This window comes from Neovison vison, chromosome 7 (assembly GCF_020171115.1).
Source record: "Neovison vison isolate M4711 chromosome 7, ASM_NN_V1, whole genome shotgun sequence".
In the NCBI taxonomy this organism is placed as follows: domain Eukaryota; kingdom Metazoa; phylum Chordata; class Mammalia; order Carnivora; family Mustelidae; genus Neogale; species Neogale vison.
The window spans coordinates 165,211,857-165,233,405 of record NC_058097.1 but is presented as its reverse complement, the minus strand read 5'-3'; the positions used below and the strand labels follow the sequence as shown (position 1 = coordinate 165,233,405).

The window sequence follows — 21,549 nt, the reverse complement described above, 5'->3', positions numbered from 1 at the left end:
GAGAGATGTTTTACAATTAATGCAGAGATGTATTTACGGACCACTGGTTATTGTTTAAGTCACATTTCTTTTGAGTCATTTGTTTTCAAGGCCTGGCCTCACATCACAAGGTGTGCCTTTTCAGCTTTCAATAAAGGTAGATTTTTTTTTTTTCCACTATAATTCCCAAAGAAGCAATGGTAGTATCACTCCACAGGAGTCATGCTATATGAGACCACACATGAGGGTGGCAGGCTGTCAAGGAGGCTCACGTACTTGCTAATTACTCTCTCTTGCCAGCCTTTGTGGGCACAAGGTTGCTTACCACATTTTAGCACAATGCTCTGGTCCTTTTAGGATTGCTTCCATGAGCAGAAACCACAATCATGACCCACTGTCCTTGTTTACAAATATGAGGCTTGGGGCCTAGCAAAGGTAAATCTAACAAAGGTGAACTCAAGGTACAAAGTACAGTGAGGTAGATGAGCTGGAGGCAGCCTTCTGCCGTGGAGGGACTGAGGTCTGGTCCCAGCATTGTCTGCCACCTGCTGTCTATGTGATCCTGGGCAGTCATTTCTCTCTCTGGGCCTGGGGATCCCCACACAAGAAGTGTTTCTAAAGTCTGTTGCACCACTCAGGTCTGGCCTCATGTCGACAAACTGTGTTGCACATTTAAACAAAAAAGATTAATTAATTTATTTAAATAATTTTTTTATTGTGGTGTCATTTAATGAAGCCTACTGTTGTAACAGATTTTTAAGTGTATGATATGGTATTGTTAGCTGTAGGCACAGTGTTGTATCAGGGACCTCTAAAACTTACTCATCTTCCTTCCTGAAACAGTTACTTTTCTTGGTGTCCATGACACCCTGCTCTCTTGATTCCTTCTGTTTCACTGGCTGCTTCTCCTTAGTCTCCTTCATGGGCTCTGCCTCTCCTCCTCCCAAATGCTGAAGGTCTGAGCACTCTGGGGCTCTGTGTTAGTCTCCCGTCTCGTCTCTCTCTGCAGGTTTTCCAGTCAACCTTATTCAGTCCCATGGCTTTAGAAACTTTTTGTATGCTGATGATTTCCCAATTTTTATGTTCAGCTCCAACCTCTCCTCTGAGCACCAAATTATATATCCAGGTCCCCATTTGACATCACCACATTAATTTTAAATAGGTATCTCCAGTGTAATGTGCCCAGAATAGATTTTTAATTTGTCTTTTTCAAGACCATCTTTACTGGGTCTTTTTCTCAGTATATGGCATCACAATCGACTCAGTTGCTGAAGCCAAAAATCTAGGAGTCCATATTGATTCCTCTCCTCTCCTCATTCATCCTCACATCGACTCCCCTAGGAGGTCTTGCTGACTTTACCTGAGAACGTCTACTTTGCTCCATTTCTACTACTACTGCTTAGTCCACACCATCAGGGTCCTCCTTGGGACTGTTTCTAGAACCCTAACTATACCAGGACTCCCTTGTCTTTCCCACCACTAGAAAAAATGGAATTCCTATGGCATGGGTATATGGTAGCCAGAGTGCTTTTATGTGTCATACCTCTTAATGGGCTGAATTTTTTCTACCTGCATTGCCTACAGGGCGCTGCGCCTGTCTGTTAAATACCGGCCTACTGTTACATACAGTATTCTCATTCCTTCCCTTACTAGTGGCTCAGTTTGCCTTGTGGCATTCTGGGTGCTGTGGAGGAAGACAGCCAATGCTTGTTCCCTCATGGAGCTCACATTAAGTGGGAAAAAGAACTATGAATGAAGTCTGCCACATAGTTATGTACTTAATGAACAGTGAGTGAATCCCAAGCATAGAGTGGTAAGAATTAGAGGAAAAGGTTGAAAGGGAGGAATGATTAATTCTGCAAATGCTCATAGAAAAGGTAGCTTTTGAGTGGAGGAAGGGTAAAGAGCCTTGTGTGCTGAGGGACCAACATGAGGAAAGGGAAGGAAGGTTTAGGCTTTAAAGAGTGAGTCATGGCTGAGGGACAGTGGCCGACCATCAGGACAGCAGAGGGTAAGCTAGGGCCAGGTCTCCAATGGCATGCTGAGGGGCATTGACTTTATCATACAAACAGTGTGGAGCCATTATTGGTCGTTTAGGACGATACTTCAGAAGCTGACAATTGTAACAGAAGATAAAAGCCTTTAAAAAAATGGATAATGCCTTTTTGCAGAGAAAAGAGAATGGATGGTAGTTGGGTGCCTACTACGCACTGGCACCATTCTGAGCATTTTGCGTATATCATTTCATTTTATCATCACCATGTAGGATAGAAAATAGACAGATGGGCATTGTCCCTGTTTTTTCAAATGGGAAACTGAAGACTCAAAAGAGGTGGAGCCCAGGATTTAGACCAACTGTCTATCATCTCCAAGGTCCGCACATTCCCCCCTCATCCTGCCACATCCCTGAAGGGGGTCATGCTTTGGGTTAATTAGCATATCAGGAAACACCAGTAATCTTAGAGCATGCAGGTGACTTTGGAAGCCAGGAAGAAGCAGCAGCAGAGCTAGTACTGATAGCTCTTATCCACCTCTCCCCCATTGTCCTCAGAGTGTCGCACCTCTGGGAGCATGGACAGCATGGGACAGCTTTGACCATGACCAAGAAGTCAGGCCTGCGGGCCTGCTCTGTCCTTCCTTTGAGCAAGCTTCCTGAGGTTGGGTGGCACTTAGACCCACAGTGTTGCCCCTTAGCACCCAAAGGCCTTGGCTTATGCTGGAGCCCTAAATACCACCAACCCCATGGCTGCTGTCCCTGCTGCCTCTTATCTCTCTGGAATCCCTCTCCCTCCTGCGTGCACTGAAAACCCTTAACACAGATCAGCTGAGACTGTTCATTCCAAAGTGCTCTCTCTGGGCAGGGCTTCAGCAATGCTCTATTTGCCCATTTGGCCATTCATGGATTTACTGATTCATTAAGAGGCTACACCATGTAGTAGAAAGAGCCCAGGGCCAAGGGACCTGAGTGTAGGACTAGCTGCTGTCCCTTTGGGTTGGCCACTTTCCTTCTCTGGTCCTCCTTTTCTTTATGGATAAAAGAAGAGAATTGTATAAGATAATCTTCAAGGTGTCTTTCAGCTCTGCCCATTTCTGAGTTTTGTTCTTCCATAAAGTCATGCCTTGCCCCTAACATAGCATTAAGGGAATGCTTCTCAGAAGAGGTTATGTTTACGGCGGATCTTAAAGGATAAGTAGGGGGAGGAGAATGGCATTCCAGCAAATGGGATCAGCATGAACAAGAGCACAGAGAAGGGTGGCATGTTGGGGGAAAAGAAGGGACCAGGAGGGGAACAGAGCAGTGGGAGACAAGGCTATGGAACGTCTGCAGCCAGGTCACAAAGGCCTGACAAGCTAAGCAGCTGGGACTTCAACTTGCAGGGTAACAATAATACATCATGATATAGCTCCTGTGCTATACTTTCCTTTTTCCTGGGGTTACAATTGCCTGTTTTTTCCCTTCTTCCTTTGATTGATTTTCTATATACTTCAACAGAGGAATCACAGAGGAATGGCAGTGGGTTTGATTTTGTGGCTTTGTAAGATACTAATTCAGTAAGCTTGTGCTTTTCTGCTTGAGACAAGAAAGATGCTGCTGACCTTCCAGCGGAACTTCAGCACACTGAATGTCTGATGTCTCCGACCAGGCATCCTGGCTCCAAAATCCCCATCAGTTTCCTTGGCCTAGACCCACCCCATCCTAGGTGGGATTAGCTCGAGGCTAATCCTTTCCTCTTTCCCAAGCAGCCACGAACCTAACAGGGACAGGAAGCTCACAGCGTATTCCTCGTGTGGCACATGTGTGAACGTGAGTGCCTCTGACGTGTGCCCACAGCTCCCAGTGCCCAAGGCTCTCCAACTCACCTGCCCTTTTTCATGGTCACCGCTGTCTAGGGGTTCTCAGGAAAGGTTTGGTCCCTACCGTGTAGGTGAGGACAGGGAGTCTCAGAAAGGTTGCCTGATTTGCCCCAGGCAGCAGCGTTAGCTGGTGTAAGGAACCTGAGGCCTTGGAATTAGGAGGCCGGGGCTTCCAATTCCAGCTATGCTCCTTCGTATCTGTGTGACGGTGTGCAAGTTGTCACCTTCTCTGAACTGTGGGTTCCCCTTCTTTGAAGATTGAGGTAATAACTGCTTTTATAAATGCTTGTCACCAGAGTGAACCATATAGTTTCTGGAAAAGCTCTTGGCACAGAGAAGGTGCTCAGCGTGTCTTATTCTGACTCACTCGAGGGCTCTTTCTGGTGTTTCGCCTTGCTTCCCATATGGCCCTCCTTGTCATCTTGCTCCTCTCTTCTCAAGTCAATGCTACAACATAGACTACTGGAAATACTTTTCCTGTCTGCCCAGTGTGAAGCTGGGCTCTGTGGATGGGACACAGGGAATGGCCCCTGCCCTCACTTTGCATATGGCCTGGTTGGGCGTGTGTGGGAACAGAGAGGGTCTAGACTTCACTCTTGACATGGAGCCAAGGGGATGTGACCATCCTGTGGGCCAGTGATCTCTTGCCTCCTCCGGAAGCTTACTGTGTGGCATGCGCTGGGCTAAGCCCTTACATGTATAGTCTCTAAGCTCTGGTATACACTCCCACATACTCACGTGCTCCTGTAGCTTCCTTACACTGTAGCCTTCAGTCCTGTTTTACACATGAGAAAAATGAGACTCGGGAAGGGTAAACATCTTGTCTTAAGATCTTACAACTGATGCTGGGTGGCACTATTTGAACCAGATTATCTGACTCTGGAACATGTGCTCTTATTAGATAACTTTCTGTTTACTACGAATAGTGTGTATATAGGTATGTGAGTGTGTGTGTGTGCGTGCATATATATACTCACATGCACACATATATGTAGTTAACAAGTAAAAAAATACTAAAAGGCTTAATAGCAGTTTCTGCCTCATCTTTTCCCACACCAAGACCCGTTCCCAGAGCCAGTCATTTTGAATTCTTTTCAGGTATTTATTTACCTCTGTGTTTATAAACCAAATGTTCATTTAAGATATCAGTTTTAGGGGCGCCTGGGTGGCTCAGTGGGTTAAAGCCTCTGCCTTCGGCTCTGGTCATGATCTCAGGGTCCTGGGATTGAGTCCCGCATCAGGCTCTCTGCTCAGCAAGGAGCCTGCTTCCTCCTCTCTCTCTAACTGCCTCTCTGCCTACTTGTGATCTCTGTCAAGTAAATTAAAAAATATATCAGTTTTAAATAAAACAAATTATATCTATTGATTTCTTAATATAAATTAAAATTTAGGGGCACCTCGTGGCTCAGTCAGTTGAGCATCCAACTCTTAATTTTGGCTTAGATCATTATCTCAGGGTCATGAGATCGAGTCCCATGTCAGGCTCAGCCCTGGCCGTGGAGTCTGCTTAAGATTCTCTCTCTCTCTCTCTCTCTCTCTGCCCCTCCCCATCACTCTCTCTTGTTCTCTCTCCCCCTCTCTAAATAAATAAATAGGTAAATAAATAAAGCAAGTTACCTCTATTGATTTTTTTAATGTAAATAAAAATTAATTATCTTATACCACCACCCCCATTTCCCCTCCATCCTCCCACTGTACTGAAATCATTAGTCTGTTATATAGATCAATATAAATACCTTTCTCACTGCTGAGCCAAGTAACATATCATGATAGAGCTCCTGTGCTGACTTTCTCTTTTTCTGGGGTTGTTGTTGTTGTTGTTTTCCCTCTTCCTTTGTTTGATTTTCTGTATGCTAACCACTAATTCTTCCCAAATGCCCCCCAAATATCTATATAACACCTCTTCATCTCTCCTCCTTTTTTAAAGATTTATTTGTTTTAGAGAGAGATAGTATGGGAGTGCATGCAAACAGGGGGAGGGGCAGAGGATGAGGAACTCAAGCAGACTCCCTGCTGAGTGCAGAGCCCAACTTGGGCCTTGATCTCATGACCCTGAGATCATGTATGACCTGAGCCAAAAATCAAGAGCCAGACTCTTAACCAACCAAGCCGCCCAGGCACCCACCTCTTCACCTCTTGATACTCTTTTCATACAGTCAGATATGTCAAGTCTGTTAGCAGTGTCCCCACCCCCTGCCTACTCCAGAGCCCTGCCTCTTGGCTCTAGCAGAAATGCTTACCCCAGGTCTGCACCGCTGCTTCCATGTGATTTCTTTTTACTGCTCTCCTATGTTAAACCCTGTTTCATCTGCTGTCTGTCTTCCTCCTTCTTGAGATTGGTCTCTTACTTTGTGGAGCACAGGTTCCAGTAGCTCCCTGAGAAAGAGTAGTTGGAGATAAATTTTTTGGTTCCTTGAATTTCTGAAAATACGTGTATTCTGTTCTCACACTTGGTGGTTTAGTTGTGTGTAGGACTCGGGATTGGAAGTCCTTTTCCTTCTGATTTTTGGAGGTTTTCCATTGTCTTCTAGCTTCTAGTGTTATTGGTGAGAAGTCTGTCATTTTTTTTTTCTAATTTCTGTTCCTTTGTATGAGACGAGGTTTTTGTTGTTGTTGTTGTTTTTCCCCCCTCTTTGAAATTTTTAGGAGTTTCTCTTCCTCTTCATTGCTTTGAACTTTTATGATGATGTGCTTTGGTGTGGATGTTCTTTTATTCCTTGTCCTGGTACTCACTGAACCCTCTCTTGGAGGCTTATGCCCTTCAGTTCTGGGAGATTTTTCTTGAAATAGTCTTTTATAGTTTTTTCCTTATTTGTCTCAGTTCTCACTTTCTGAGACTTCTTTGCTGTATATTGAACCTCCCAGACTTACCTTCTAATTTTCTTAGTTTTTCTCTCTCCTTAGACATCTTTTTACTTTTTGGATCACTTTCTGGGAAATTTAGTTGACTTGATCTTCCAACCTTTGAAATGAAATTTTTGTTTTGGCTGTCTTTTTTAATTTTCAAGCACTCTTTCTTCTTCTTCAATCCTTTTTTTAAAAAATTAATTTTCTATTCTTGATTACAATGCAGCCTTTTCATCTATTATTTCACAATGGATATTATTGTAGTGTCTTAAAAATGTTTTTCTTTTGCCCTCTGCCTTTCTCTGTCCACTTTTTTCTTTATCTGGGGTTCTGTCTTACTTCTTGGAGACTCACTGAAAGTTGTTTGTTGCCCCCCATAAGTACACTTTGTACCCTGTTATGTGTCTCCTGGGAAATGGATCTCTCTGGCCTGCCTCAGGAGACTGATCTCTGTGGCCTGCACCCGCAGGCTCCCTTGCCCTCTAGCTTCTGGTGGGATTCGGCTAATGAGAGGCACAGCAGGAGATCTGGGGACCAGAAAAAGGTGAGGACAGGGTGTTTATTCCCCCGGCTTGGATCCCTGCTTGGTTGCCACAGCTCCTGTCACCTCACATCCCTCTCTATAACTCTACCCTCTCTGGTTCCACTAGCCACAACCTTCCCTTGCCTCTACTGGCTGAGAGGTGGTAAAGCTCTAGCTTTCCCAGTGGTCCCAGGCCACAAAACTCTCCCTGTTGCTTTTCCTAAATGTTGTCCCTGCCTCTGTGAATGGTTCCTTTATAAAGCTCTTCCCTGCTGCTCCTTTGAGGTGCTGAGGCCTGGACTGTTGCAGAGGCTTTCCTCTTTAGAACTGTGGTGATCTTTAGCTGTTCATGTTGGAAAGTGAGACACTACGTGAAGCTCTGTGCACATGTAGAAGTCTCACTGATTGGTAGATGTTCCTGTAAGATGAGGGACAGAGTAGTGAGAGAAGCTTTTTCATTCGTGGACCTCCAGAGATAAGTATTATGGGCTTTTTTCTAATCTCTTACTTTGGCATATATGTGCCTGGCTGTTGACTTTCTGGAAAAGGACGGAGGAAGGAGGCCCGGGGTCCCATCACTCATACACAGATTGTCACTGAAACTGTTAATTTCATCCTTATTGTCACTCCCACCATCCAGTGCTTCTCGTTTTTTCCTGGGTGGAGGGCCTCCCTGAGTCAGTTTCTCCAGGGAACAATTGCCTGGTTATGTGTGTTGGGAGAGTCTGAGAATCTAACCATCCCATACATAGGCTTTCAGCCAGTCCCTCTAATTTCAGCTGTGTCTTTACCCCACTTTCAAAGGCACTTGGTACTTCTCAGTCCTGAGGCTTTCCCGAGTTTTGTAAGAAAAGCGGGTTCCATTTTTACTGTCCCCTCAGCCCACACTGGGCTGCAGCTGGCTCCACTCTGAGAAGTTGGTTATCTCCTCCATCTCTTCCTCATCTGAAATGTGTTGTGCTACCTTGTCTGCTGTTTCTCCTTCTGTTCTCCTTTCCTTGGTAGATTTATACTTTCTTTAGTTCTTCCAGTCAGTTAAATGGAGCTTTTGGAAGGGAATAGATATAAAAGCCTGGGCTCAGTCTGCCCTGGTTAGTGGGAAGTTCCTAGCTTGCTTTTGTAGCCCACAGCTGCAGAGGTCAGAGGAAGTGGCCCCAGAGTGGCCCAGAGCCTGCAAGGCAGGCCATGAGTTGATGGAAGGTAAGCCACCCAGACCAGAAACCTCCAGACCGGGGCCTTTGCAATGGTGGGTTTTGTGAGTTATGTGAGTCTGTCCATTTTATTCAGGCAGCACCTCTTAGAAGAAGAATTCTACATATGAAGATAATTTATTTCCATCAGTTGGGAACTGACTTGTAGGAAGATTCAACAAATGGCAATACATAACAGAAGGCAAACAACAACAACAACAAAACCCATGTAAAATGATAGGGACTCTTGGACAAATGCATTTTAAAAGCTTAATTTTCCAGATGGAGTGGATGGCCAAATGTTTATCGGCGTTTACTATGGGAGGGGCCTGCCTTCCTGAGGGAGGGGAGCAGAATTTTAGCTGCTCTAATCTAAGAAGAGACCTGGGGTCATAGAACCACATACCTTACAAGTAGAGGAGACTTCAGAGAGGGCCTAATCGCCACAAAAGAGGAAATGCAGACTTAAGCGAGGAAATGATTTGCCTAAAGTCACACAGCAAGTCAGAGGCTCAGCCTAGGATGATAGCCCCTGAGTCTTGGCTCCAGCTGGCATCATCACACCTATTTGGAAACAGAGTTTCAGCAACATTGGAGGTGAGCTCCAAAGGTCCCACCCTTGTCACAGTGACCTGGCATCTGTGGCATGGGGAGCCATTGACTTCACTGCTGCTCGTCCCCAGTAGACCCATCATGTCCTCCGTTTCCCTCCTCTGTAGCAGGTCACAGGTTCTTAGCACATGCGGCCCAGTGCAGTACAGAAAGTAGACCTGTTTCCTTTCGTTCCCCCAAATTTGAGGCTCTTTCAGGGGCTGCTATGTGAACTTAATTGCAGTTATTTAAAAAAATAAAACAAAAACGTAAAAGACTTCAATAACTCAGGTTTGGGGAAGGTAAAGGAAAATAAGCCAACACAGTAAATTACCAACTGTTGAATATTTATTGGCCATATTAACAGTAATAGCTGATATTATTGGTCCTTACTATGGACCATGTATGGTTTTATGCATGGACCAGGTATACATTTTATAAATGTGCAATAATGCACATTTTGTATGCATTATTGATTGATTCTTGCGTTAAACATAAGGTAGTTACTGTTACTATGCTTGTTTCACGGATAGGGAAACTAAGGCACAGAGAGGTTAAGTAACTTGCTCAAGGAGAAGAGCATTGTCCTGGCTACTCTACATTGTAAGGGGCTAGATATCCAATGTGATAGATTCACTATTAGTGGGTGATGTTCTCCCAAATTATTCAGTGGTAGATTGATAAGAGCTGCAGAGGGATCTCTAATGGCTGTCAAGGTTTCCAGCCTCAGACTGTCCCCATGAAGGCAGAGAAGAATTAGTGTTCCACTTTCTGAGATATCAGAAAACTGAGATTTATGTCAAGAATGACAAAATTAGGAAAAAACGATTGTTGAAATGTGAGCTGAAGCCAACAAAGTAATGTTTAACTGGGTATAAATATAAGGGCAGGTCTAATGGTAGAAGTTCTGTGTGTTGGATGTTAACTGCCTCCTGATTCCTGGTCAGCTTGCAGTGAGGTCAAGGCCAAGGAGCCAGCTGTGGCAGTAGAAATGTGGGCAGAGGGGAGAAGATGAACTTGATGACTCTTTTGCCTTTAAACTGTCAGTGGGTCAAACAGTGGAGCCATCCTGAAGATAAACAGCAAAAGGGGTCTCTTCTTCTTAAGGCCTTTCAACTGATTGGATCAGGCCCACGCAAATCATCCAGAAGAATTTCTCCATAAAGCCAATTTATTATAGATGTTAATCACATCTACTAAATATCTTCACAGCATCATCTAGGTTAGTGTTTGATTGGATAACTGGATACACATGCCAGATAAAACTGACTGTTACATGGTTCAGTTTGCATTTTAAATCGTTCTGGGGACAGGAGGGTTTTAAATTGAAAGGGAGAGGGTCTGGAAGCAGAGAGATGAGTGGAGAAGCCAGAGCATTACCTTAAGGGAGGGGTGATGAGGACCTGAAATGAGTAGCAGCAAACTGAGAAACTGAGATAGAAAGTAAGAAGAGATTTGAAAGACGGAGCTCAGCTTATTGGGATTCGGTGATCCATTCTGAACATGCTTGAGAAAGGAAGGAGAGGAACGGGCAGGATGGTGGCTGATACCCGGTGACCTGCTTGGTAGACTGGGTGGATGCGCCATCATTGACCAAGAAGGGCAATACATGGAAAGTGGAAAGAGCAGGCTAGAGGCAAGGTGATGGGTGTATTTTTGAACTTAACTGAGTGTGCGAACATCCAAATAGAACTACCTAGTAGGAGATTGGGATGGAGACTTCTAACTCTTTGGAGAGGTCAGGCAGTTTCTGTAGAGAAAGGTGAGTGAAGCAGGACTATTTGAGTTGTTTTTTCCTTCATGTCTATACAGATAGTGTTTTTGCCGAGTGGCCCTGCTCTAGGGTATGGTGTCATCTTACGTTTGATATTGTTACATCAATGTGACCATCCTCTGATTATTCCTGCCACTGCAATATTCTAGTCATGGGCAGGGACAGCTTTCTTCACCATGTTTTGCAGGGATCTGCTCAGCCTGCAAGACTTTCTCCCTAGATGTCAAGAAGCCAGTGTGAGGGTTTGGTCCTCAGTAGGAGCCCATACACATGAGGATTGTGTCTCCTTGAGGAAAATCCCAGATGGAATCGCTAATGCCTGGGAAGTGACCTGAAAGCACATCACACGAAGTAGGATTAATGACTTCATGTAGCAGCTCACTGCCCCACAAAACAAGGCCAGCCCAGTCAGGCTGCCTGGGAAGAACATCTTCTGTTCTCCCACTTTCCAACCCTCGACCTCCCCTCAATAGGTCTGCAGCTAATGGATGGGGGGTTTCTGCCCTGGGAGGAGTGAGAACATGGAGAAGGAGAGGGGACAGTATTCCCTGAGTAGTGTGAGCCTGTGGGCCAAGCAGTGTGCTGGGCACCTTCCTTCATGACAATAATGATGAAAACGGTGACAATTAACTCACCAGGTATTTGCCTTAGTGCCAGGCACTGGGCATATATTGTTTGTTTTTCTTTTTGATTTAATACATATGTGAGATAGGTACTATTACTAGCCACATTTTACAAGTGGGGAAATCGAGGGGCGCCTGGGTGGCTTAGTTGGTTGAGTGTCCCGCTCTTGGTTTTGGCTCAGGTCCTGATCTCAGGGTGGTAAGATCAGGCCCCACACTGGGCTCCACATTCCGCAGGGGCTCTGCTTGAGGATTCTCTCCCTCTGCCTCCCCTCCTACTCTCTCTCTCTTTCAAATAAATAAATCTTGAAAAACCACCACAGCAAGTGGGGAAGTCAAGGCAGGGAGATTGAGGAACTTGCCCAGGGTCACACAATTACTGTGGGACTTGAATAAATAAATAAGGTGGGATTTGAAAAAAGTTCTGATTCCCATGCTTAGACTTTTGGACATTATGCTGTTTCTCGCTGGCCCTGGCCCTCGCTGTTCCTGTCATTCAGGGGAGCGAGACTACAGGGTTTTTCTTTTACAGGCCTCACAGATTTCTGTCTTTACAATTCAAGGAGTGGGTGGGTTGAGGGAAGCCCTGGCTGGGAATTAGGAGATGTAGGTTCTTGTCCAGCCTCTGTCTGACCTGGGACCTTAGACCTTAACCTTTTGGAACCACATTTTCATCACCTACAAAATGCAGATTCTGACACTTACCTCCCAGGGTATTATGAGCATTGGATGAAGAAATTTCTAAGAAAGTGTTTTCATAAACTTTGGGGGTTATCCTGTTGCCTTTGTACCAACTACCCTGCTTTTCAGAAAATCCTCTTCTGTTATCTTCCCCTGACCCTGACTCCTCTTGTCCTTCATTATGATTTATGGCGTTCTTCCCACTTAAAAGTCTCCAAAGATCATGTGTTGAAGCAGGAGGCCACCAAAATTGTTACATAAATAATTCCACCTCCCTGAGCCAGCTGGAGGGCGTGGGGTGGCCACACAGACTGAGCAGTTGCCAAAGTTATAACCAAGGGGAGTCTTCTTGTCAGTCACAGGAGTGAATCATTCAGATGGCTGCTTTGCTGCGTCCTTCCAGAGCCATAACGTGAATTAGATAGCACTGTTGCTTTCTTCAGTCTCTAGACTTAAGTGAAGCTCAACCTCTTTCTTTAAAATGTAGCAGGCATGTGTATTTGAAAGAGCAGGTGTTCCAGACCCAGACTCAGCTGGGGTCTGTTCCCAGCATCACCTCTTATAAGCCAAGTGTCCCTGGGCATATCCTCACGCCAACCCAAGTCTCAGTGTCCTCATCTATAAAATGGGAGTGATAAGACCTGCCTCACAGGGTCATCATGCAGCTCAGAGAAGATTACAAAGGGCCCAGCATCATAGCCAGTGCTCATTAGACTCCCAGTAACGCTTACCTCCCTGCGTCTCCGAGTTGTGGCAATGAGCGCCTGGGGATGGTGGGGTTGATGAGGAGTGAAACGGTCTGGTTTCCAGAGTGCAGAGGCAGAAGACTCAGTAATAGACACTTGACTCACAGCTCTATTTTTAGCTCGATGCTGCCTAAGGTTTAAAAATGTGGTGTCTGCCTCAAGTGTCCCTTCATCCTTTCAGTGTAAGAGTTGGGGTGGGGTCAGGGTGAGGAGGGGCTATCCTGCCTTCACAGTCATACCTTCCTCCTCCTCCATGTCCAGCACGGTTGCCTTGGACATCATGAGCTTCGAGGAAGCCCTGCTTTTGCTCAGACGTGAGTGCTTTGTCCTGGTCTTCAGCAAGGCTCTCTCACTGCCAAACTGGCCTTCAGCTCTCCAGCTGTTCCAGCCTGGGAGGATTTCATCCATCACCCTGACCCATGTTCACCGTGCGGCTGACTTCATGAATTTGGGGAGTGCAGCAGTAAATCTTTTTCTGGAAGTTCCTGTCCCTCCCCTCCATTCTCAAAATGCACACACTATAGTAATAAATGTGTTTTTTTTAATATTTTATTTATTTGACAGAGAGAGAGAGATCAGGCAGAGAGGCAGGCAGAGAGAGAGAGGAGGAAGCAGGCTCTCTGCTGAGCAGAAAGCCCGATGCGGGGCTCGATCCCAGGACGCTGAGACCATGACCTGAGGCGAAGGCAGAGGCTTAACCCACTGAGCCACCCAGGCGCCCCTATAGTAATAAATGTTATTGCATGTCACCCACAACAGCTCCCTGGTGAGCAGGAATTTGGTTTGGTGGTGAAGAGCAGAGGATTTCAAATCAAAGAGAGGAGGGTTTGAATCCTTACTCCGCAGCCAAACACTGGGTGGCCTGGAGCAGATTCCTGAGCTCTTCTGAGTGTAGGCTTCTGCATCTGTGGGACGGAGATAGTAGTCCCGTCCTTTGGGACGGTGAGGATGAGTGAAAGAATGCTCGCAGAGCCTCGGCACAGGGCTGGGCACACAGTGAGCCCATGACACATGGTACCTGGGGCATTCGTTTTAGAGCAGAGCAAACGGCAGTCCAGGGGGTAAATTCATTTGTGTAGGATAAGGCATTACCCCTGTTCTGCGAAAGAAAATGGAGATTGAGAGGTCATGGATCTTGCCCAATGTTACACAATAGTAAGATACAAAATTTGGATTATAAGCCAGCTCTCCTGACACCTCAGCCGGGTCTCCTGGCATTGTACCAGAAGCCTCTGCAAAACTGAAATTAATGCCCCAAACCCATTTATAACTGGCCCCCTGGTGGTGGAGCCTGAGCCCAGCCTTCCTTCTGCTGAATCCTGCTTTCTAGAATTGGGCTGCTGGTAACAGACATGCATGTGTGCCTACACAGGTTTGTGTACAAATACATATATATAAATGATGGAGCAAGGAAATGTCCTGATTCCCTAGAGGCTCCACGAATGCAGTGTTTTGGCTAATGGATTTTTTTGAGTATTAACTTCTTAGTTTCAGGTCTTGTTGCAGATCATTATGAAATGCATTGCAGCAAATCACTTTCTGGAGCTAGGAGAAGTTGTCTAGTGAGCGTCAGTTAATCCTTCTTGAATGACACATCTTGGCAGGGTCTCCAGTCATTTGTCATAATGACCTGTTGTAATGTTCACGACTCTAATTGTATGTCTGTCTGGATCTCTGACACTCTTAACATTCAGTCATGGCAACAGCTGTGTGTGTGTGTGTGTGTGTGTGTGTGTGTGTGTGTGTGTGTCTGTTGGGAGTGAGGGCAGGACGGGAAGATAATTATCCCCACGTCACAGGTGAGAAAGCTAGGACTCAGCATGAATCCTCGCTGGGGACCACAGAGCTTGATCACAGCACAGCCAGAATTGAAATGACATTTGCCAAGACAGTGTAGTAAAGCAGAAAAAAAAAAAAACAAAAAAAACAGGTTCTTCGAGTCAGACATACTTGAATTTAAATCCCAGTTTTGACACTTTCTAATGGTGTTGACCTTTGAACAAGTTACTCAGTCTCACAGGTCCCACCATTCCTCATCTGTAAAATGGCAAGAATGATTATTTCACTTGCTGGAATTATTTTAAGGTTGTTCTAAGTAATGTATGTGAAGCAGCTGGCACTGTGCCTGGTCAGGATAGGTCCTTAACACATGGCACTATTGCTTTTCCGATCCTTTCCAATCTACTTTTTCTACCAAGATGTCTGTCTGCTGTAGTGTTACGGGAGGTACTAGGTATGAGACTGATCTGTCTTGAGGCCATCAAACTCCAGAAGTGCCTTTTTGAAGTAAATCTATTCTCATTCACTTGGTGGGGGGGTGGTTTGCTTCCAATAACAGAGGCCTGAGACAGACTTTTATTTTGTAGTTAAACTTAAATAATTTCACATCAGTATCAAAGGTGCTACAAAGCAATAGAATGAGTATCATAAATGGGTGCCAAAATGGTGATGGCCCACAGTCTGGAGATGCTTTTTGGATCATGTAGGTCTGTCTTTTTAAAAAGTGCATAGAATTTGAAGAGGTGAACAGGAAACATTTCATGGACCAAAAGTACAGAGGTAAGACAGTGTAAGATATGCTTGGCTTGGTTAGAACAGAAACTGTAATTGCAGGGGGCGCATACATGATAAGTTTAGGAAAAAAACCTTTCCTTATAGCTCTTCACATGTGCTTTTATGCATAAATCTGTACCTATTACTCTAGTATCCTACCGATGTATGCTGCAAACCTAAAATCCTTAGTTAGACATTATCACAGACATTGGCTGAGTAGATCTTGTTTCTTTCAGCCCTCATCTATGGGAAAGCAACGTGACGTAGAAGAAAGAACAGTGGGCCAGGAGTTAGGAGGCTCGGGTATTGCTCTTGGTTCCACCCCCATTCAGCAGTGTGACTTGGACAAAACATATAATTTTGGGGGGCCTTACCTCCTCATTTACAAAAACAGACCACTTTTGGAAAGTCCTTTGGAACTATTAATCAAGAGCCTTGAAGATGCCCATTCACTTTCATTTATGAATTCATATCCTAGAATTGTCTCCTAAGGAAAGACCTTAAATACAGAAGCAGCTTTATGGTTAAAGAGGTTTATTGTTGTGTTTGTATAATTTAGTGAAACTAGAAGCTGCCTAAATATCTGATAATTGGGATTGGATAAATTCTGGCTCACCTCCTTGACTAATTGCAGTATTTACTAAGAGTACCAGCATTGGTCATATAAGAATGAAACCAAAAAGGCATCTATTAAAAACAAAACTGTAGTGGGAAAAATCATACTTCTCAATGTAGGCGACATTGTTAATGTCATCCGGGGTCCTTCATGATCTGGCCACGGCCACTCACAGTAGCTACCCCTATGCCACCATTTGCCATATAACGTGACCTTAGGACATTTTCCCAGCAAACACCGTGTATGCTTTTGTATGTCCTGTTCATTCCTTCTGAAACGCCCTTTCCTCCCTTGGCCAGCATATGAATACTTAACTCTCCTTCCAGGCCAGCTTTAGATTTCCCTGACTTCCTAGAAAAAGTAAATTGCGCCGTCATCTCTGTTTCTGTACATTTTGTAAGAAGACACTTCCGTGTCTTTTTTTGTCTCTACACATAGACTGGATGCCCCTTGAGGGTCAGAACTGTGTGTGTGTGTGTGTATATGTGTGTGTTTTAAGATTTTATTAGTTTATTTGTCAGAGAGAGAGAGCACAAGCAAGGGGAGCGACAGAGGGAGAAACAGGCTCCCTGCTCAGCAAGGAGCCCAATATGGGACTTGATTCCAGTACCCTGGGATCATTACCTGAGCTGAAGGCAGACACTGAACCAACTGAGCCACCCAGGCGTCCTGGTCAGAACTGTCTTATCAAATCCCCACTGCTTAGCTGAGGGCTTGGCATTTAATGGGTACTCGAAACAAGTTGGTTGAATTGTTTTTCACTTTTTGTTTTTACTTTTTGCTTTTCCATATTTTACGCATATTTTATAATGACCATTCACTATCCTTATAATGGAGGACAAATAACAGTAATTCATTTACCCATTTATTTTTAAGGAGGTCATTGGCTTAGCTCAAAGGTTCTCAAACCTGGCAGTGCACCACAGATACTTGGAAAGCTTATTAAAATGCAGATTCCCATGTCCCTGAACAGGTGTTCTAAATCCCAAAATCCAGGGCAAAGACCTGGAATCAGCATTGGTTTGTTTGTTTGTTGTTTAGAGGTTTATTTATTTATTAGAGAGAGAGAGAGCATAGTGGAGCAGAGGGAGAAAGAATGAGAGAGAGAATCCCAAGCAGACTCCCAGCTGAGCATGGAGCCCGATGTGGGACAGGATCTCATGATCGGAGCTGAAATCGAGTCAGATGCTTAACTGACTGAGCCCTGGGAGGTGCCCCGGGAATCAGTAGTGCTCACAAGCCACTTTGGTACTGTGATGCTTAGCCATGTGTGTGAAGCCTTCACCTAACTGCCTCTAAGGTGCTTTCAGCCTCAACTCTGTCTGGCTCTCAGAGTCCTCTGGCCCTCACCCCTGCTGCCATCAGAGGCTTCAGCACGAGGGCACTGCAGAGCAGTGGGCCAGACAGCGGAGGATAACGGCCATCACTTCATTATCGAGCACCTATTCTTTGCCAACGACTGCTCTACATACAGCGTTTCTTAGCTGTCTAATACCTCAAGGTCAGTTGTAGTATCCCTGTTTTACAGATGAGGAGACTGAGGCAAAGAAAAGTTAAGTGTCTTGTTCAAGGTGAAGTAACAAGAACGCAGGAGCTCATAGCTGAATGGAGTTCTAGCAGCCGTAAGCCCAGGAACTGGGACCTCTGTTTCCACCCCTTCTCTCCCTGCCTGCCCCCCCAAAACCCCCACCGTGGGGCTGGTGCAGCCCTGCTGTGTGTAGCCATGCCGACCAGGGTGGGGTGGGCACTGGAGCCCTCAGCCCCTGCGCGCAGATGTGTGGGATTAGCCGGCATTGTGGGCAGCCGTGTGCCACAGAGGCGGAGGCTCGGGCTCACCAACTGTGCTCTGCCGCCCACCCACCTGCTTCCAGGGTGCAGTGAAGCAGTGGAATTCAATTTGCGGCAGTGACCTAAGAGGGGCTATTTTTAGTAAGAAAGTAGGTCAGGGGCTGCAGCGGTGCCGCCTGAGCAATGAGCAGCCTCCCCTCTCACTGGGAGGCTTCTTCACTTCTCTCACGGCCAGTGTGGAAGTGAGGAAGGCACATCTGACGTCCTCACATGACTGTGGTGGCAGTCGTCACTGTGGAGCCACTGGGGGGTGGGGGGCGGAGAGGTACACATACACGTCTGAACACGCTCGTCTGGGATAACCTAGGGTCCCAGCCCCAGTCTTCCTCCGGAGAGTAGAATCCCTTCGGAAAACATCTCGAACATGGTAGGAGGCTTATGAATTGCCCACCTGCTATGTGCCAGCTGCTATTCTGGGTTGGATATGCATTATCTCATGTAGTCCTTGCAAATACCCTGCAAAGTAGGTATGATTATCTCCAATTTGTAGATGCGGAAACTGAGTCACAGCAAAACGAAGAGACTTACGCAAAGTCACAGAGCTCATAAGCAGGAGAGCCAGATTTTGAATCCTGTTTGTGACTTCAGAGCTGATGATAGATGACCAGGCCATCAAACCATGCTTGGGGTGATTTTTTAATTCCCACTCTACCCCTGCCCCATATTGTTCAGTACTTCAGACAAAATAGTACAGAGATGCCTTCCTCCAGCTGGACTTAGCTGAGTCAGACAGACATCCTTTTCCCTCCAGGACACAGACCTGTTCCCTAGAAAGGAGTATGTACATCCCTGCATACTGCTGTCCAATCACTGAGGGCATTTGTTGCCAAAACCAAACCAACCACCTGATTTCCCCAGGCCTGGAGTATCTCGGAATCCTCTGCCACACTTGCTCTGCCACAGATCTGTGGCAAATTGCGGGGCACTCATTGGCGATGCACAGGCGGACCCGAGCTTGTTAACAGAATGTAGTAATTGACATATCATGATTCATTATGCACAGCACGGAGGACTCTAGCAGAAGCCCTCTTTGTGGCCAACCGCCGCTGGCACCACCAGCCTTGAGAATTTGTTCCTGGCTCTCTTCGGGCTCTCCAGCTGGAGAGCACCATACCTTCAAGGGCCAGAAGCAGCCTGAGGCTTCTGTCTTATCCCACTCCCTCCCTCCAGGCAAGGAGTGAGGATATTTCCCCTGCCCTCAGGCCATGTGACTTTGGAGGGAGGTTATTTGTTCATTCATTCATTCATTCGTTCATTTATTCATTCATTCAACAAACATTTGGAAAATGCACCAGGCATGCAGTGGGGAATGAGACAGGTAGTCCCAACCCTCAGAGAATTTATAGTTCCTCACTGGGCCTCAATTTTCTTATCATCAAATGGGTAGGAAAGAAAAAAAACTGGATCGGTCACTCTTTTCTGTCTCTAAGATTGCAGAATTTGTAGTTCTGGGTTATAAACATTTATTATTGAGTCATAGTGTCAATCTTAGTCATTTGCATCCAATGCCAAAAAAGAAAAAAATAGAATTTCAGAATCTGGATGGGAACCATGGACACAAGCTAATTCAATTTCCTCACTTGCAGATGAGAAAAATGAGGCTAAAAGAAGGCTGTGACTTGCCTGGCATATCAGTGACAGAGCCCCGGTGGGGAGGCCAGTGAGCTGAGCCCTTGTCTCCTCCAGTCCTCCTGAGGCCCCTTCCCACCCAGCACTGCTGTTGCCCCCCCTCCTTGGAAGCCTTTCTGCATTTAGCTTCTCCAACGCTGAGCTCTGCAGAGTCTCTCCTACCTAACACTCTAACCACCGCTTCTGGACTCCCTTACCAGCCTCAGAGCCTGGGGCTTGTGAGCGAAAGAGGAAGGAGTAGTTTCTGGTAGCTGGGCCTCAGAAGGTGATGGAAGTGGGTGCTCGCTTCGGCAGCACATACTCTAACATTGGGATGATACAGAGAAGGTCAGCAGAGCCCTTGCGCAAGGATGACACGCATTTTGGCAAACGGGATTGAAATCCGGCGAGACTACCCAAAAGCAGGATGTGAGGAAATTGAGGCAGAGCCTGCTGAGTTTGCTGTCAGAGTGCTCCAGCAAGCAGTCTAGGCAAGCCTCTGTGGAACTGAAAAAGAAGGAGACCCAGCAGCAGTGGCCGGTGAGCAGCAGCTCAGTGAGTTCATACCTGCCGAAGGGCCTACTTCCCCGCAAGCCTTGGAACCTCTGTACCTCTGACCTTTGCCTGTCACCTACATGTTTCCAGTGGAAGGAGTCTAAGGCTGGAAGGACAAGGGTCACTCTGATATTCTTGGGAGGCAAGGGGATTGAGCTCCCTGTGGAAAAGTCAGGAGCAGGCGGCTCAGCACTTTTTCAGTGACCAGGACGTCCCCTCCTGGGTGGAGAAAGGTGCTGTAGGCGTAGCAAGGCTTTAGCCAACCCAAAGTCCTTGTTTGTCTGTTGCCTTCCCTTCATTGCAGTCTGGGAACCCGTACCTTGAAGTGCTGTCCTTAATTAATTAATAAAGTTTATTGCCCTATAGTGCTCCCCTAGGATGGAGGTGGTCAGGGGTAGGAGAGGGCAGAGAAAACTGTTTTTGATTATGAAAACCTCTACCCATTCTCTATGTCTATTTTAGTCTTCTACATTGATCTGTGTTATTTTCCACACTGCATTTTTATAAAAACTATTTTTCCAGAAGGCGCATAAAGTTGTCCTGAAAGAACTACCAAGTACATGTGCATAAAATACGTCCTCTGTACATTTTTCAATGCATGCATAATGCTTACAAGTAAATCATTCGGAATTTTGGAGCTGGAGACCTGAGTCTGAAGCATGGACTCTCGTGTGTCCTTGGGTTAGTCATGTTCCCTTTTTGCCCATCTGCTGTCATACCTGCCAGGCAAAGGGGATGGATCCGTGGTTTATTCACCTGGACTGGGAGCCAGTTCTGCCAAACCACTTAGGATAATGGTGAAATGTACCGATTCTTGGACCCACTTGTACATTTGTAGAACTGGGAATTGAATACTTAGAAATTTTTAGTTCTAATAATCTTCTAGGTGATTCCAGGTGATGCAGCCAGGTTTTGAGTAGCTGTCTTCTAAGAACCCCATCTGGTTCTGATGTTTTTGAATCCTCTGCCTTCTCTCTCTTGCTCAGTTTCCTGATATTGTCTTAGCCTTTTTCCCCAGAGAGCCACCCTCACTATATTGTGACCCTCTCAGGAGCAGGGGCCATATCTCGCCTCCTCTGTGTCGCTGGCATCCCACACATGTTGGGCACAGAGGAGGTGCTTAGTAAGCCGGAGGAGGGAACAAATGGGCTTAACTACCACTCTGTACATCCAAGTAATTTCCAGAATTCTTCCTGTGCACTCAGTCGTTCTAAGTCTTTTGATATGGTAAATAGAAATACAGATTTCAGAATCTAACAAAACTGGATTTGAATTTCTTTCACCTCTTACTATGTAGTGATTTGCCCCAGGTCATTTAATTTCTCTAAAATGCAGTTTTCTTCATTATAAAATGAGAATAAAGGCTCTTATTGTTCACCACATTTGTGAGGATTAACTTACCACATCAGAATATGCATGTAAAAGTTCTTGACATTCAGTAGGAACTCATTTCCTTTGGCTCCTTTCTTCCTTTCCGTGGCTGCAGGTGAATGACAGGAAAAGGGGGGACTCAGAAGAGTGGGCCATCCCCAAGCAGGCCAAGAGAATGACTTGTGGTCC

General features: G+C 45.7%; 1 protein-coding gene and 1 non-coding gene across 4 annotated transcripts in view; both read left to right on the top strand.

Moving 5' to 3' along the window:
• SERGEF (secretion regulating guanine nucleotide exchange factor) overlaps positions 1–21,549 on the top strand; it is a 227,113-nt gene that overhangs the window by 152,260 nt on the left and 53,304 nt on the right. The gene's annotated exons all lie outside the window — the stretch shown is intronic.
• Positions 19,734–19,841, top strand: LOC122914816. Its single transcript, XR_006385889.1, has one exon. It is a non-coding gene; the product is annotated as a U6 spliceosomal RNA (small nuclear RNA).